Here is a 16,897-nt window from a genome sequence, read left to right as displayed (position 1 = left end):
AACAGGCACTGGCCTTTCTCTGCTATCAGAACGAACAGTGTCTCAACAGGCACTGGCCTTTCTCTGCTATCAGAACGAACAGTGTCTCAACAGGCACTGGCCTTTCTCTGCTATCAGGACGAACAGTGTCTCAACAGGCACTGGCCTTTCTCTGCTATCAGAACGAACAGTGTCTCAACAGGCACTGGCCTTTCTCTGCTATCAGAACGAACAGTGTCTCAACAGGCACTGGCCTTTCTCTGCTATCAGGACGAACAGTGTCTCAACAGGCACTGGCCTTTCTCTGCTATCAGAACGAACAGTGTCTCAACAGGCACTGGCCTTTCTCTGCTATCAGAACGAACAGTGTCTCAACAGGCACTGGCCTTTCTCTGCTATCAGAACGAACAGTGTCTCAACAGGCACTGGCCTTTCTCTGCTGTCAGGACGAACAGTGTCTCAACAGGCACTGGCCTTTCTCTGCTATCAGAACGAACAGTGTCTCAACAGGCACTGGCCTTTCTCTGCTATCAGAACGAACAGTGTCTCAACAGGCACTGGCCTTTCTCTGCTATCAGGACGAACAGTGTCTCAACAGGCACTGGCCTTTCTCTGCTATCAGAACGAACAGTGTCTCAACAGGCACTGGCCTTTCTCTGCTATCAGAACGAACAGTGTCTCAACAGGCACTGGCCTTTCTCTGCTATCAGGACGAACAGTGTCTCAACAGGCACTGGCCTTTCTCTGCTATCAGAACGAACAGTGTCTCAACAGGCACTGGCCTTTCTCTGCTATCAGAACGAACAGTGTCTCAACAGGCACTGGCCTTTCTCTGCTATCAGGACGAACAGTGTCTCAACAGGCACTGGCCTTTCTCTGCTATCAGGACGAACAGTGTCTCAACAGGCACTGGCCTTTCTCTGCTATCAGAACGAACAGTGTCTCAACAGGCACTGGCCTTTCTCTGCTATCAGAACGAACAGTGTCTCAACAGGCACTGGCCTTTCTCTGCTATCAGAACGAACAGTGTCTCAACAGGCACTGGCCTTTCTCTGCTATCAGAACGAACAGTGTCTCAACAGGCACTGGCCTTTCTCTGCTATCAGAACGAACAGTGTCTCAACAGGCACTGGCCTTTCTCTGCTATCAGAACGAACAGTGTCTCAACAGGCACTGGCCTTTCTCTGCTATCAGAACGAACAGTGTCTCAACAGGCACTGGCCTTTCTCTGCTATCAGAACGAACAGTGTCTCAACAGGCACTGGCCTTTCTCTGCTATCAGAACGAACAGTGTCTCAACAGGCACTGGCCTTTCTCTGCTATCAGAACGAACAGTGTCTCAACAGGCACTGGCCTTTCTCTGCTATCAGAACGAACAGTGTCTCAACAGGCACTGGCCTTTCTCTGCTATCAGAACGAACAGTGTCTCAACAGGCACTGGCCTTTCTCTGCTATCAGAACGAACAGTGTCTCAACAGGCACTGGCCTTTCTCTGCTATCAGAACGAACAGTGTCTCAACAGGCACTGGCCTTTCTCTGCTATCAGAACGAACAGTGTCTCAAGTATATCGAACAGAAGCGTTTTTAGATGTTTATTAATTATCCTACATTATATTTGTCAAACATGTCGGGTATTTAATTCAAAGTCTCATTAAAGTTTGGCTACATTTTCTGGTGCGGACATTAAAGGCTTGTAGCCTATACACTAGGCTATCACCTACACTTTGACATACAGCCTAATTATGTACATTTACGTACACTTAAGTTTTTCTTAATAGAATAGCTAGTGGTTTTTTGGGGGTTTTCAAATACTTTTTATTGCCTATTTTGGGTAATGGTCTTCGTGCCCTAGCAGATGGCCTTTGGTGCCCTGGCAGATGGCTTTGGTGCCCTGGCAGATGGCCTTTGGTGCCCTGGCAGATGGCCCTTGGTGCCCTGGCAGATGGCCCTTGGTGCCCTGGCAGATGGCCCTTGGTGCCCTGGCAGATGGCCCTTGGTGCCCTGGCAGATAGTCCTTGGTGCCCTGGCAGATGGCCTTTGGTGCCCTGGCAGATGGCCTTTGGTGCCCTGGCAGATGGCCCTTGGTGCCCGGGCAGATGGCCCTTGGTGCCCTGGCAGATGGCCCTTGGTGCCCTGGCAGATGGCCCTTGGTGCCCGGGCAGATGGCCCTTGGTGCCCTGGCAGATGGCCCTTGGTGCCCTGGCAGATGGCCCTTGGTGCCCTGGCAGATTGGGCACCTTTTTGAAGGACAAATGGCCTTGCCCCTAAATCACTCAATTCCAGGCCTGCTAGAGTGGAAAAGACAGTTTTAAAGTACAAATAGGAAAAACACGTTTACAGAAGTGTTGAATTTTCCCCAATGTGGGGAGGGGGTGGGGTACGAGTGGGGGTTGGAGAGAGGGAGGGAGGGAGGGAGGAGAGGGAAGAGGGAGGGATGAGAGGAGTGGGGGATGGAGGAGAGAGTTTGGGAAGAGGTGGGAGGGATGGGGAGGAGGGAGTGGGTGATGGAGGAGAGGGGGGATTGGGAGGTAGGAGGGGAGAGAGTGATGGATGGAGGGAGAGTGGGATGGAGGAGAGAGGGAGGGGCCAGCTGGGTGGGGCTTATTTGGCAAGGTGGTCTGTGGGCAGACTGAGGCTTTCCATCAGCAGGCAGTCTGACCTGGTGGTCTACAGCACAGACAAGTACCCCATTAAAGTCACCTGGCTGTTTTCCTTTCCCTCTCTCCCTCCGTCTCTCTTCCTCCGTCTCTCTCGCTCCGTCTCTCTCGCTCTCTCCCTCCGTCTCGCTCGCTCTCGCCACACTAGTGCTCTCCCTTGTACACAGCCATCTCATTTCAAGGCTGTAAGAACCTGTATTATTGTCTTCTCTGTTAACTCAACAAAGAGAGGAACAGACGGGTAGTCCATGGGACAGGGTCAGACGGGTAGTCCGTGGGACAGGGCCAGACGGGTAGTCCGTGGGACAGGGCCAGACGGGTAGTCCGTGGGACAGGGCCAGACGGGTAGTCCGTGGGACAGGGCCAGACGGGTAGTCCGTGGGACAGGGTCAGACGGGTAGTCCGTGGGACAGGGCCAGACGGGTAGTCCGTGGGACAGGGCCAGACGGGTAGTCCGTGGGACAGGGCCAGACGGGTAGTCCGTGGGACAGGGTCAGACGGGTAGTCCGTGGGACAGGGCCAGACGGGTAGTCCGTGGGACAGGGCCAGACGGGTAGTCCGTGGGACAGGGCCAGACGGGTAGTCCGTGGGACAGGGCCAGACGGGTAGTCCGTGGGACAGGGCCAGACGGGTAGTCCGTGGGACAGGGCCAGACGGGTAGTCCGTGGGACAGGGCCAGACGGGTAGTCCGTGGGACAGGGCCAGACGGGTAGTCCGTGGGACAGGGCCAGACGGGTAGTCCGTGGGACAGGGTCAGACGGGTAGTCCGTGGGACAGGGCCAGACGGGTAGTCCGTGGGACAGGGCCAGACGGGTAGTCCGTGGGACAGGGCCAGACGGGTAGTCCGTGGGACAGGGCCAGACGGGTAGTCCGTGGGACAGGGCCAGACGGGTAGTCCGTGGGACAGGGCCAGACGGGTAGTCCGTGGGACAGGGCCAGACGGGTAGTCCGTGGGACAGGGTCAGACGGGTAGTCCGTGGGACAGGGCCACACGGGTAGTCCGTGGGACAGGGCCAGACGGGTAGTCCGTGGGACAGGGCCAGACGGGTAGTCCGTGGGACAGGGCCACACGGGTAGTCCGTGGGACAGGGCCACACGGGTAGTGCGTGGGAGACAAAAACAGCACTGCAGTTTGAGTCTGCATTAATCTCAATGCAGCTATAACTCCCTCTGTGAGTACAGGTAACCACATCAGTGGTATCTACCATGGGATTGGCATGACCCCTCATCCAATCCTGATAACAGGGGAATACGTCACTGATACACCCACCTGGCTTGAGATGAGAACTCTCTTTCCTGTCAACAGTCAGGTCATTTCCTGTTAACAGTCAGGGATTACCTGGCCAATTGACACCAGTGCATAATGATCCATTTGTCTGTCCGGCTCATGAACTGTCTGTCCGGCTCATGAACTGTCTGTCCGGCTCATGAACTGTCTGTCCGGCTCATGAACTGTCTGTCCGGCTCATGAACTGTCTGTCCGGCTCATGAACTGTTTGTCCGGCTCATGAACTGTCTGTCCGGCTCATGAACTGTCTGTCCGGCTCATGAACTGTCTGTCCGGCTCATGAACTGTCTGTCCGGCTCATGAACTGTCTGTCTGGCTCATGAACTGTCTGTCCTGCTCATGAACTGTCTGTCCTGCTCATGAACTGTCTGTCCTGCTCATGAACTGTCTGTCCGGCTCATGAACTGTCTGTCCGGCTCATGAACTGTCTGTCCGGCTCATGGAGTGTCTGTCCGGCTCATGAACTAAACTGTCTGTCCGGCTCATGAACTAAACTGTCTGTCCGGCTCATGAACTGTCTGTTCGGCTCATGAACTGTCTGTCCTGCTCATGAACTGTCTGTCCTGCTCATGAACTGTCTGTCCTGCTCATGAACTGTCTGTCCGGCTCATGAACTGTCTGTCCGGCTCATGAACTGTCTGTCCGGCTCATGAGCTGTCTGTCCGGCTCATGAACTGTCTGTCCGGCTCATGAACTGTCTGTCCGGCTCATGAACTGTCTGTCCGGCTCATGGAGAGTCATGCAGTACCTGTCTGTTCCTCTTATCTGTTGAGCTTACTAGACTAGTGCTGTTGTTGAGCTTACTAGACTAGTACTGTTGTTGAGCTTACTAGACTAGTACTGTTGAGCTTACTAGACTAGTACTGTTGTTGAGCTTACTAGACTAGTGCTGCTGTTGAGCTTACTAGACTAGTACTGTTGTTGAGCTTACTAGACTAGTGCTGTTGTTGAGCTTACTAGACTAGTGCTGCTGTTGAGCTTACTAGACTAGTGCTGCTGTTGAGCTTACTAGACTAGTGCTGTTGTTGAGCTTACTAGACTAGTGCTGCTGTTGAGCTTACTAGACTAGTACTGTTGTTGAGCTTACTAGACTAGTGCCGTTGTTGGGCTTACTAGACTAGTACTGTTGTTGAGCTTACTAGACTAGTACTGTTGTTGAGCTTACTAGACTAGTACTGTTGTTGAGCTTACTAGACTAGTACTGTTGAGCTTACTAGACTAGTACTGTTGTTGAGCTTACTAGACTAGTGCTGCTGTTGAGCTTACTAGACTAGTACTGTTGTTGAGCTTACTAGACTAGTACTGTTGAGCTTACTAGACTAGTGCTGTTGTTGAGCTTACTAGACTAGTACCGTTGTTGAGCTTACTAGACTAGTACCGTTGTTGAGCTTACTAGACTAGTACTGTTGTTGAGCTTACTAGACTAGTGCTGTTGTTGAGCTTACTAGACTAGTGCCGTTGTTGAGCTTACTAGACTAGTGCCGTTGTTGAGCTTACTAGACTAGTGCCGTTGTTGAGCTTACTAGACTAGTGCCGTTGTTGAGCTTACTAGACTAGTGCCGTTGTTGAGCTTACTAGACTAGTACTGTTGTTGAGCTTACTAGACTAGTACTGTTGTTGAGCTTACTAGACTAGTACTGTTGTTGAGCTTACTAGACTAGTACTGTTGTTGAGCTTACTAGACTAGTGCTGCTGTTGAGCTTACTAGACTAGTGCCGCTGTTGAGCTTACTAGACTAGTGCCATTGTTGAGCTTACTAGACTAGTGCCGTTGTTGAGCTTACTAGACTAGTGCCGTTGTTGAGCTTACTAGACTAGTACTGTTGTTGAGCTTACTAGACTAGTGCTGCTGTTGAGCTTACTAGACTAGTGCCGTTGTTGAGCTTACTAGACTAGTGCCGTTGTTGAGCTTACTAGACTAGTGCCGTTGTTGAGCTCTGCTCAGCCACTCTGTTAGCTGCTATTGTTCCTGCACTTAGTGTTCATCTCTCTGTTGACGGTCTTCCCTCCTTCGTTCCATCTCTCCTTCCAGAGGGTTTAATAGGAGCTTCTAAGGACATCAACAGCATCGCTCGCCCCTGTCATCAGAGGAACGCTTTTGTTTCAGAAAGTCCTTTCTAGATACCTTTCTCTCCTGATTGATGGCGTATTGTACACATGGCGGCTAGTTCTATTGGCAGGATCTTCCCAAGGTTTTGGCAGGAAGTTGAAAGAGGTGGCTAAATGGTTTAGATAGCGATACCCATCTGTTTGTGGCTGGGCTGGGAGAGCGGGTGTCGTACCACTAGAAGCAGCAGCATACCTCTGGTTTGTGGCTGGGCTGGGAGAGCGGGTGTCGTACCACTAGTACCAGCAGCATACCTCTGGTTTGTGGGGGTGACTGTGTCCCTGGGCCCAGCTGCTTGGTGGCTGAATTGGTGGAAAATGGTCCCTGTGTTTCTCTGGTCATTCGTCCTTGTTGAGGCCACTTGTTGCTTCTCGTCCGGGTTTAAGTTAAAAGAGGGGAAGAAGGAGCATCACATGTTTTCTGTTTTTAAAGTTACCCTCTGTGTGCATCGGTCTTCTAACACAGGGCAATATTTTAGGCCAGTCCCAGTCTGTTGTTCATTACCTGCTCCCGTTTCATACTCTTTTTCTGTGTCCAAACTCTCCTGCTATTTGAGGAATGCTGTTTCCTGGAGTTCTTTATTTTTGATTTGATTGGAGCAGCACCTGGTTTTGTGTCCGGCTTCCAGATGGCGGCTTTTTTTCTTCTCCGCAGAATTGAGGAGATATTTTTCTGGTTGGATCTGGACCTTGTTGTACTAAAATCAGTACTGCATTAATCCTTCGCTGCATGCTGAAGAGACAGCTGAGAATACTGTCTGTTACTGTGTGAGTTGTCAAAAGGAACTAAGGAATTATCCCAAAGGCTTTTGCCTCCAGAATACCTCAAAGACCTGGACAGACAGAAAGACCTCTTTTCTTCGAGCATCATCGGGTTCAGGGAAGGTCACCCCTGGAGAGGTGAAATCGGCTGCCTCTCTATGTAAAATAATCCTGCTGCCTCGCTCTGTTGGTTTCTATGGTAATCCTGCTGCCTCGCTCTGTTGGTTTCTATGGTAATCCTGCTGCCTCGCTCTGTTGGTTTCTATGGTAATCCTGCTGCCTCGCTCTGTTGGTTTCTATGGTAATCCTGCTGCCTCTGTCCTGTTCCCCACCTCAATATCTGACTGTTGTTTCCCTCTGTGTGCTTACCTCTCTCATCTGGGAGCCTGGCTTCCTTATCTTCTCACGAGTCACCAACCCGGGTCCGGGATCACCCCCCACTCCCCCACACACAGATTAGCATAGCTAGCATAGCTAGCATAGCTTCACAAGTAGATAGTGGCATCTAAATATCATTAAATCACAAGTCCAAGACACCAGATGAAAGATACAGATCTTGTGAATAAAGCCACCATTTCAGATTTTTAAAATGTTTTACAGGGAAGACAAAATATGTAAATCTATTAGCTAAACACGTTAGCAAAATACACAATTTCTTTGTCCACCATTTTTTCTCTCCACCAGTAGCTATCACCAATTCGGCTAAACTAAGATATTGATAGCCAATAACCTATAAAAAACCTAATCAGATGACAGTCTGATAACATATTTATGGTATAGGATAGGTTTTGTTAGACAAAAGTGCATATTTCAGGTAGAAATCACAGTTTACAATTGCACCGACCATCACAAGACGACTAGAATTACTATAGAGAGCAACGTGTATGACCAATTTACTCTTAATAAAACATTTCATAAGAATAGACAAAGCATATCAATGGAAAGACCCAGATCTTGTGATTCCAGACAATATTTCAGATTTTCTAAGCGTTTTACAGCGAAAACACAATAAATCGATAAGTTAGCATACCACATGTGAAAACGTTACCAGAGCATCGATTCAAGCCAAAGATTAATCATCGCCAAAATATATTAATTTTTTCACTAACCTTCTCAGAATTCTTCCGATGACACTCCTGTAACATCATTTTACAACATACATATACAGTTTGTTCGAAAAGTTGCATATTTAGCCATACAAAACCGTGGTTACACAATGAAAATACTAGGAAATCAAGCCTCAAAATGTCTGACGTCATCTTTCAGAGTGATCTAGTTTAATTGAAAGCTAATCATATACTTGACTAAAAAATACAGGGTTGACAGGAATCGAAAGACAAATTAGTTCTTAATGCAATCGCTATGTTAGATTTTTAAAATTAACGTTACTAGACATATAGTGTGCGTCGCAGCCAGACCAGTGCCTGCAAAAGTGGCGCGCAAACACTATGACATTTTTCCACATAAATACGTAATAACATCATAAATAGTTCCTACTTTTGGACGAGCTTCCATCAGTATCTTGGGCAATGTGTCTTTTCTTCAAAAGAATAGTTGCTTTGTTGTAAAACGTCCTCTTCACCTTTGGAACTAGCTGCTACCATTAGCTATGTCGCACACACATGTCCAAATCCTCAAACTAGATACAAAGGAAATTCAGAAAAATAGCACTATACTCGCATAAACTGATATAAATCGGTTTCAAATAACATCGTTATGATGTTTCTAACACCTATATTTAATTAAATTACAGACGGATACATCTCTGGTCGATAACTGAGCGTTCCAAAATTTCATCCTGACTTCTTGTCAGGCGCCATGACGAACGAGACAAAGAAAGGTACTCTCGTTCCATCCGGCTTTATAACCTCGGACAGCTACGCAGACAGACCATTCCACTTCTCATTGGTTACTGACATCCAGGGGAAGGCGGGTGCAGTTCAATTCCAGCCATAGGATATACACAGGCTTTAAAACTGAACCCAGATCAGAGGATAATTCTCAGACCTTCGCAAGTCATGTCAGGATTTTTGCTGTAGAGGGAGTTCTGGGTCACCCACAGACATAATTAAAACGGTTTTAGAAACTAGACAGTGTTTTCTATCCAATATTAGTAAGGATATGCATATTGTACGATCAAGAATTGAGCAATAGGCCGTTTAATTTGGAGACCAAAATATGCTAATGCGGAACAGCACCCCCTATAGTTGCAAGAAGTTATCTTCCTTTGCTATTGGAGGGCCAGGCAGAGGTGTCTGGGAGGGCCAGGCAGAGGTGTCTGGGAGGGCCAGGCAGAGGTGTCTGGGAGGGCCAGGCAGAGGTGTCTGGGAGGGCCAGGCAGAGGTGTCTGGGAGGGCCAGGCAGAGGTGTCTGGGAGGGCCAGGCAGAGGTGTCTGGGAGGGCCAGGCAGAGGTGTCTGGGAGGGCCAGGCAGCGGTGTCTGGGAGGGCCAGGCAGAGACAAAATCACCACTGTGATTTTAATTGAACCCTTATCTTGGCCGCCCATCTGACATTATGGCCCTTTATTAGTGCTGGAGTCTGCCGTGCTTCGGCACACAGCCTGTACAGTAACCAGACGCGCTCGCTCTCCTTTTCAATGGGAGTGAGGCTGAAGCCATCACCATTACACGACAACAGCCAGCCTGCCAGGGACGCTAAAGATGGAACACGATTTGAATATTGCACCATGCAATTTGTTTGTCTGCCTTTTTTCCCCCCTAGTGTATCTGTTAGCTTGTTTGCTAGATCGCCATTTTAGTTTTAAGCAGCGTACTCCTTACTGTAGGGCAAGTCGATGCAACAGTTGTCCTGTTTTTCCTGTGTGTGTTCCTATTTATACGACAGTTGGTTCCTACTGTCTGCAGCTTGTCCCTTGTCTTTCTGCGTGTTATTTTGATCCCTTGGTTGATTTGAAATGCCTCACATGTAATTACTCTGGGTAAATTTTTACATTTTAAAAGCCACGTCTTGGCGTTCACTGGTCCACTGCAATATGCTTCTGTTTTTTTCCCCCCAACGCCAAACCCACCGCTGGTGGGCGTGGGCAAAGAGCTCTATTTTTCAAGTCATCTGACCATAGCACCAGCCTGGAGTTTGCTAAATGGCATTTGGTGCTTGGATAGGAAGCGGCGCTATGGTCAGATGACATGAACATAGAGCTCTTTGGCCACACGCATACCAACGGTTGGTTTGGCATCGAAAAACAGAAGCATATGCAGAATATAACCTCGTACCTACAGTAAAATATGGTTGTAGATCTTTGACGTTATGAGACTATTTTTCTTCCACTGGTCCTGGGCCCCTTGTGAAGGTCAATGGCATCATGAACTTTACCAAGTACCAGGACATTTCTGGCAAATACCTGGTTGCCTCTGGCAGGAAGTTGAAACTTTGGATGCAATTGGATCTTCCAGCAAGACAAGAACTGCAAGCACACATCAAAGTCTACAAAGAAATAAAATCGACATTTTGCATTGTCCATCTGTCTCCGGACTTGAAGCCATTGGAAACCTGTGGTTTGAAGGGAACCCCCCCCAGCCCTTCAATTAGGTTGTGTGTGTGTGTGTGTGTGTGTGTGTGTGTGTGTGTGTGTGTGTGTGTGTGTGTGTGTGTGTGTGTGTGTGTGTGTGTGTGTGCTTATGTAACAGCAGGCTATAGGGACTTCCATTCATGCATGTGATCACCAACCGTCCTGCAGCCCTTACTTCAGCCCTACCGGGGCTTGGCTTACAGAAGAGATCTCCTCTCTCTCTGGACTTTCCCAACTTTCCTAATGCTGGTTGGTTGGAGGTTGTCATTGTTTTAAAGTGACAGTTCGCTCTTCAGCTGCCTCACCGCAAAACGTTCTAAACTTCCTCTCTTCCCTCGCTCCCTCTCTCTCCCCCCCCCACCCCCCCCACCCCCCCTGGCCTGTCAGGTTAAAAACAAGACCCATTTTGTGTTGCTCAATCAGTCTCGGCAGAGCAGATCAACGGTCATGTTCCTCTCGGGACTCCGTAACAAGTAGCCTATAAACTTACTGTGACAGGAAGTAGGCTGTGTTTACCATCAGTCATCTTTAGGAACAGCGTTGTCAACAGTCAGAAAAACAACTTTCTCTCTCCTGTCATTTCATTTTCAAATGTTACTGTTTTTAGTCCTTGTGTTTCATTCAGTAGTTGAAGTAACTGTTACTGTTTTTAGTCCTTGTGTTTCATTCAGTAGTTGAAGTAACTGTTACTGTTTTTAGTCCTTGTGTTTCATTCAGTAGTTGAAGTAACTGTTACTGTTTTTAGTCCTTGTGTTTCATTCAGTAGGCGAAGTAACTGTTACTGTTTTTAGTCCTTGTGTTTCATTCAGTAGGCGAAGTAACTGTTACTGTTTTTAGTCCTTGTGTTTCATTCAGTAGGCGAAGTAACTGTTACTGTTTTTAGTCCTTGTGTTTCATTCAGTAGTTGAAGTAACTGTTACTGTTTTTAGTCCTTGTGTTTCATTCAGTAGGCGAAGTAACTGTTACTGTTTTTAGTCCTTGTGTTTCATTCAGTAGTTGAAGTAACTGTTACTGTTTTTAGTCCTTGTGTTTCATTCAGTAGTTGAAGTAACTGTTACTGTTTTTAGTCCTTGTGTTTCATTCAGTAGTTGAAGTAACTGTTACTGTTTTTAGTCCTTGTGTTTCATTCAGTAGTTGAAGTAACTGTTACTGTTTTTAGTCCTTGTGTTTCATTCAGTAGTTGAAGTAACTGTTACTGTTTTTAGTCCTTGTGTTTCATTCAGTAGGCGAAGTAACTGTTACTGTTTTTAGTCCTTGTGTTTCATTCAGTAGGCGAAGTAACTGTTACTGTTTTTAGTCCTTGTGTTTCATTCAGTAGGCGAAGTAACTGTTACTGTTTTTAGTCCTTGTGTTTCATTCAGTAGGCGAAGTAACTGTTACTGTTTTTAGTCCTTGTGTTTCATTCAGTAGGCGAAGTTACTGTTTTTAGTCCTTGTGTTTCATTCAGTAGGCGAAGTTACTGTTTTTAGTCCTTGTGTTTCATTCAGTAGGCGAAGTTACTGTTTTTAGTCCTTGTGTTTCATTCAGTAGGCGAAGTAACTGTTACTGTTTTTAGTCCTTGTGTTTCATTCAGTAGGCGAAGTAACTGTTACTGTTTTTAGTCCTTGTGTTTCATTCAGTAGGCGAAGTAACTGTTACTGTTTTTAGTCCTTGTGTTTCATTCAGTAGGCGAAGTAATTGTTACTGTTTTTAGTCCTTGTGTTTCATTCAGTAGGCGAAGTAACTGTTACTGTTTTTAGTCCTTGTGTTTCATTCAGTAGGCGAAGTAACTGTTACTGTTTTTAGTCCTTGTGTTTCATTCAGTAGGCGAAGTAACTGTTACTGTTTTTAGTCCTTGTGTTTCATTCAGTAGGCGAAGTAACTGTTACTGTTTTTAGTCCTTGTGTTTCATTCAGTAGGCGAAGTAACTGTTACTGTTTTTAGTCCTTGTGTTTCATTCAGTAGGCGAAGTAACTGTTACTGTTTTTAGTCCTTGTGTTTCATTCAGTAGGCGAAGTAACTGTTACTGTTTTTAGTCCTTGTGTTTCATTCAGTAGGCGAAGTAACTGTTACTGTTTTTAGTCCTTGTGTTTCATTCAGTAGGCGAAGTAACTGTTACTGTTTTTAGTCCTTGTGTTTCATTCAGTAGGCGAAGTAACTGTTACTGTTTTTAGTCCTTGTGTTTCATTCAGTAGACGAAGTAACTGTTACTGTTTTTAGTCCTTGTGTTTCATTCAGTAGGCGAAGTAACTGTTACTGTTTTTAGTCCTTGTGTTTCATTCAGTAGTTGTGGAGCTTGTGTTTAAGCGCCGTCATCACAGCTGCGTTAGGTATGTTGTTGCAGAATGGGTATCCATGGAAGACCATGCAGTTAGTGTTGCGCTCCTCCCTTGCCTGTGGGTCTGACTAGATGTGTTAATATGACGACTAGTGTAGGATTAGCATCGCTTAGGCCCTCCTATCACTAACAAGGATTTTTTTTTATCACCATGTTTTCTAATGGCCGACAAACTAAAATATGAAATATTAGGCAGATTGAGTAAATTCTTCTAGCTAATCCCAATAGATTGTTCAATCTTGTGTTCTGTAGACCTAATATATCTGACTACCATGGGTGGTTGCAATTTTTTGGGGGGAAATGCAGGTGTATTGGCTATGTGACATTTACATTTCAAGTTCCAACTTTTTATTTAAATAGACTCGCTGCGATTATCTGAAACGTCTCATCCATCCTCCAAACCTCTTTGTCTCTGTGTCTCTCTGTGTCTCTCTGTGTCTCTCTGTGTCTCTCTGTGTCTCTCTGTGTCTCTCTGTCTGTCTCTGTGTCTCTCTGTCTGTCTCTGTCTGTCTCTGTGTCTCTCTCTGTCTCTGTGTCTCTCTCTGTCTCTGTGTCTCTCTCTGTCTCTGTGTCTCTCTCTGTCTCTGTGTCTCTCTCTGTCTCTGTGTCTCTCTCTGTCTCTGTGTCTCTCTCTGTCTCTGTGTCTCTCTCTGTCTCTGTCTCTCTGTGTCTCTGTGTCTCTCGGTGTCTCTGTGTCTCTCGGTGTCTCTGTCTCTGTGTCTCTCGGTGTCTCTCTCTCTGTCACTCTGTCTCTCTCTGTCTCTCTCTCTCTGCGGGGGGGGGGGGTGGTGGTGGTGGTGTGTATGTGACGGGAGTCTCTGTCGGTGGCATCCCAGCTCATGCTCAGCTCACGGCCCTTAATATGGTCCATTTCCACATAGACCTATCCTCATACCAGTGTTTTTCCGTTAATGTAAAACTCTAGTGTTGTTGTCCTTCCACAGCTAGGGCTGACGGTTATACTGATGAAGATCATATCAAATCGGATGCATTGTGAGAAGGTGGTACATTTCACAGTTAGCCATTGTTATGTAGATGACCGCTGAAAAGTACCAGTGGCCTGTCTTCGCCTGGAGCCGTGGCCCAGTGAGACACGGGTGCCCCCCCCCCTTGATGGAAACAAGAAAGTCTGCTCCTTTTTGGGGTAAAACATGGTGGTAAATCATGTATGGAAATACTTCACCTGTGTCCAGTATTCCCGCTGAAAGGGGATTCAGAACTGAATTCTGACCAAGAAAGTCCCGTGTAGGTAGTGATCACCTAGAGAAAATGCAGACTTTTGAATGATAACGGCGTGACCCTTTGTAACCTAAAAGCAGCAGGGCCCAGTGAGTTTCAAAAAAATAATGTTTTTTTAACTTAACATCTTCAGCTGAACTAACCCGAAGTCTCTCGGGGGGGACGCTCCATGTAAGTGAGCCTGCTGCGCTGGCCCATTGGATAGCTAGAATCACTGCGCCTACTACAGCTTCCAGGAACCCCACAGCAAAGTTTGATACCGGCAGACAGGAGATTTCATCACTTTTAAAACCATGACCAGAGAGAATACAGCAAGCTAACATATGTTATTTGTTTTTTTAAGATGGTCATACCATGGATCATTTATTTGTTTGATAAAATATTTTAGGACCTCTTTTAGGTATCAAATAAAAAAAAAATATATATATATATATATATTTTTTAAATAAAATATTGAATTTAAGCCTTTACTACTATAGCCAATAGAAACGCATTGCACAACAAATTCATAAATTACGTATTTTGATGGGTATTTTTTTAAATGTATTATGATACTTAGATTAACTCTGAAGGATTAAAATAAGGTTTGTTCTCTTACTTCGAAAATATTCCTGATCAAATAAGCCTAGACAATATCCAAAACCACATTTTCATTAATTCACTTTTATAAAAGCATGTATTTCTACACAATACCACAACTGATTTTTCCAATCCTCGAAGGAAATATCGATAAACTATTCAATAATTTCTCTCTTTCAGATACTTTTTCCTATTTGGCTGGCTACTATATGTCCTTGTGGAAAACACAGCTTTCTGTAAACGCAATGCGAGGGGGGGGGGGGTTCTTGCCACCATTTTGCGTTTGCGCAATTAACTCCTGGGAAGTTAGTCAGAGGGCAAGCAGCTGCTCTGCACGTGTACATGTGAGTGGAGTGCCATTGACTTGTATAGTTTATATAACGGCTAACGTCTCTTCTTTCTAATGGACTTACGGCCTGTTTGTCTGAGTTGTGACACCCCTCTACCTCTGGGAAATCAAAGCTAAACAATGAGTTTTTAAATGTTGATTCAGGTCGGCCATCTTTCTCTCTGTGAAATTGGATTCGTAGTTTTTTAATGATTCATTGAGTTGTTTTTGGCTCCCTGCACGTACCGTAGTGTAGGCTTCCGCTGCACAAAGTTATAATATACTGGAAATTACCAGATTAGCACATTTTATTTTTAGATCACCTGTAATGAGAACTTGAGTTTGTTTTGCGTCGCCGGCAACAACAAAAAAAATTGCGCCGAAAAACAATTTGTTGTGCGTAGCCAGGTATAGTTCTCTTTGTGAACACGTATTAAACGATCAGAAACTACAACTAAAATGCGATCATGTTTAACTATTAAAACGTTAAGGTTTAAGCTAAAATAAATTATTAATATTGTTTTCCTCGTTATTGTATCTGTCCATTTCCTGGTTAGCGTTTTGACTGGTGAGCGCATGGTTTTTCATTGACGTGTAATGCAGTAGTCACTCATATCTGATCATATTCCTAAGTGTATTTATGCTAATGTTTGCACCTTTATTGAAGTGTGCGTTAAGATTATTCATGTACGTTTATCATCCGAGGATGAATATTGAAATTCATGCTATTGGCATGTTAATTGAACCTGATGTGTCGTGGCTGTTTCTCATTGGTCAAATGCATGATGGGTAGTGGTATTTAATCCCTTTAATTTTCTTTGTTGTCGTCCAGAGACTGGACAGGGAACAGGTCGGCATGCTGCCCGTTACAGGTATATTTGATGCCTGTGCTTCTTCTTTTGAGGGCTATATTTGATTCAGTTTATGTTCCTTCGTCCAGTTGATTATTTGTGTATATATATCGTACAGTCGCCGGCTAAGTCTTTCTCTCCTAAATTAAAAGCAGTTCTGCATTGTTACCTCGTCACTGCTGACCTCCAGTCCAATGGTGGCGAGCTTTACACCACTCCAGCCGTCGCTTGGCATTGCGCATGGTGATCTTAGGCTTGTGTGCGGCTGTCCGACAAACAGTTCTTATGCTGACGTTCCTTCCAGAGGCAGTTTGGAACTCGGTAGTGAGTGTTGCAACCGAGGACAGACCATTTTTATGCGCTTCAGCACTCGGCGGTCCCGTTCTGTGAACTTGTGTGGCCTACCACATCACGTCTGAGCCGTTGTTGCTCCTAGACGTTTCCACTGTACAATAACAGCGCTCACAGTTGACCGGGGCAACTCTAGCAGGGCAAACATTTTACGAACTGACTTGTAGGAAAGGTGGCATCCTATGACGGTGCCACGTTGAAAGTCGCTGAGCTCTTCAGTAAAGCCATTCTAATGCCAATGTTTGTCTATGGAGATTGCATGGGCGCGTGCTTGATTTTTATACACCGGTCAGTAACGGGTGTGGCTGAAATAGAAGAATCCACTCATTTGAAGTTATGTCCACATACTTTTGTGTGTATTTTCTCTCCTCATTGGATCACCAGACAGCCTCTGACTGATGTGTAGGTTACTTTTCTCTGGCACTTTCCTCCGGTCTAGTTTTTCTCCAGTAGCAAATTAAAGTGCTCAATTAACTTAAAGCAAAACATTAGAAATATGATGACCATGCATCGTTTTTGGTTTTAAAAAAAATACCTTCCCTTTTCCTTGTATTTTCATTTACTTATGTGTGGCCGCTAGCCAAATAGCATTGCGCTTTTGGCTGTTATCTGATGAAAATTGTTTTCTGCCAAATGTGTTGCAATAATGTGTTTTGTGTTTAGAAAAACTATAGTTGCACACCCTTTATCACTCTATTGAAGCAAAGAACCACAACATTCAATATAAAATGCAGGTGAAATGATTTAAAATGCAGATTTGGTCATTCATATATTTTTTGGTGCATATTCTTATTCATTCCTTTACACTTGTGTGTGTGTGTGTGTGTGTATAAGGTAGTTGTTGTGGTGTTAGATATTACTGCATGGTCGGAACTAGAAGAACAAGCGTTTCGCTACACTCGCATTAACAT

At 45.6% G+C, this 16,897-nt stretch overlaps 1 protein-coding gene across 3 annotated transcripts in view; it reads left to right on the top strand.

Annotated features, from left to right (window-relative positions):
- Positions 1-16,897, top strand: part of LOC139541620 (insulin receptor-like) — a 206,184-nt gene that overhangs the window by 22,423 nt on the left and 166,864 nt on the right. The window lies entirely within an intron of this gene.

The sequence above is a fragment of the Salvelinus alpinus genome, chromosome 16 (assembly GCF_045679555.1).
Source record: "Salvelinus alpinus chromosome 16, SLU_Salpinus.1, whole genome shotgun sequence".
In the NCBI taxonomy this organism is placed as follows: Eukaryota; Metazoa; Chordata; class Actinopteri; order Salmoniformes; family Salmonidae; genus Salvelinus; species Salvelinus alpinus.
This window is presented reverse-complemented; position numbering and strand designations above follow the sequence as displayed.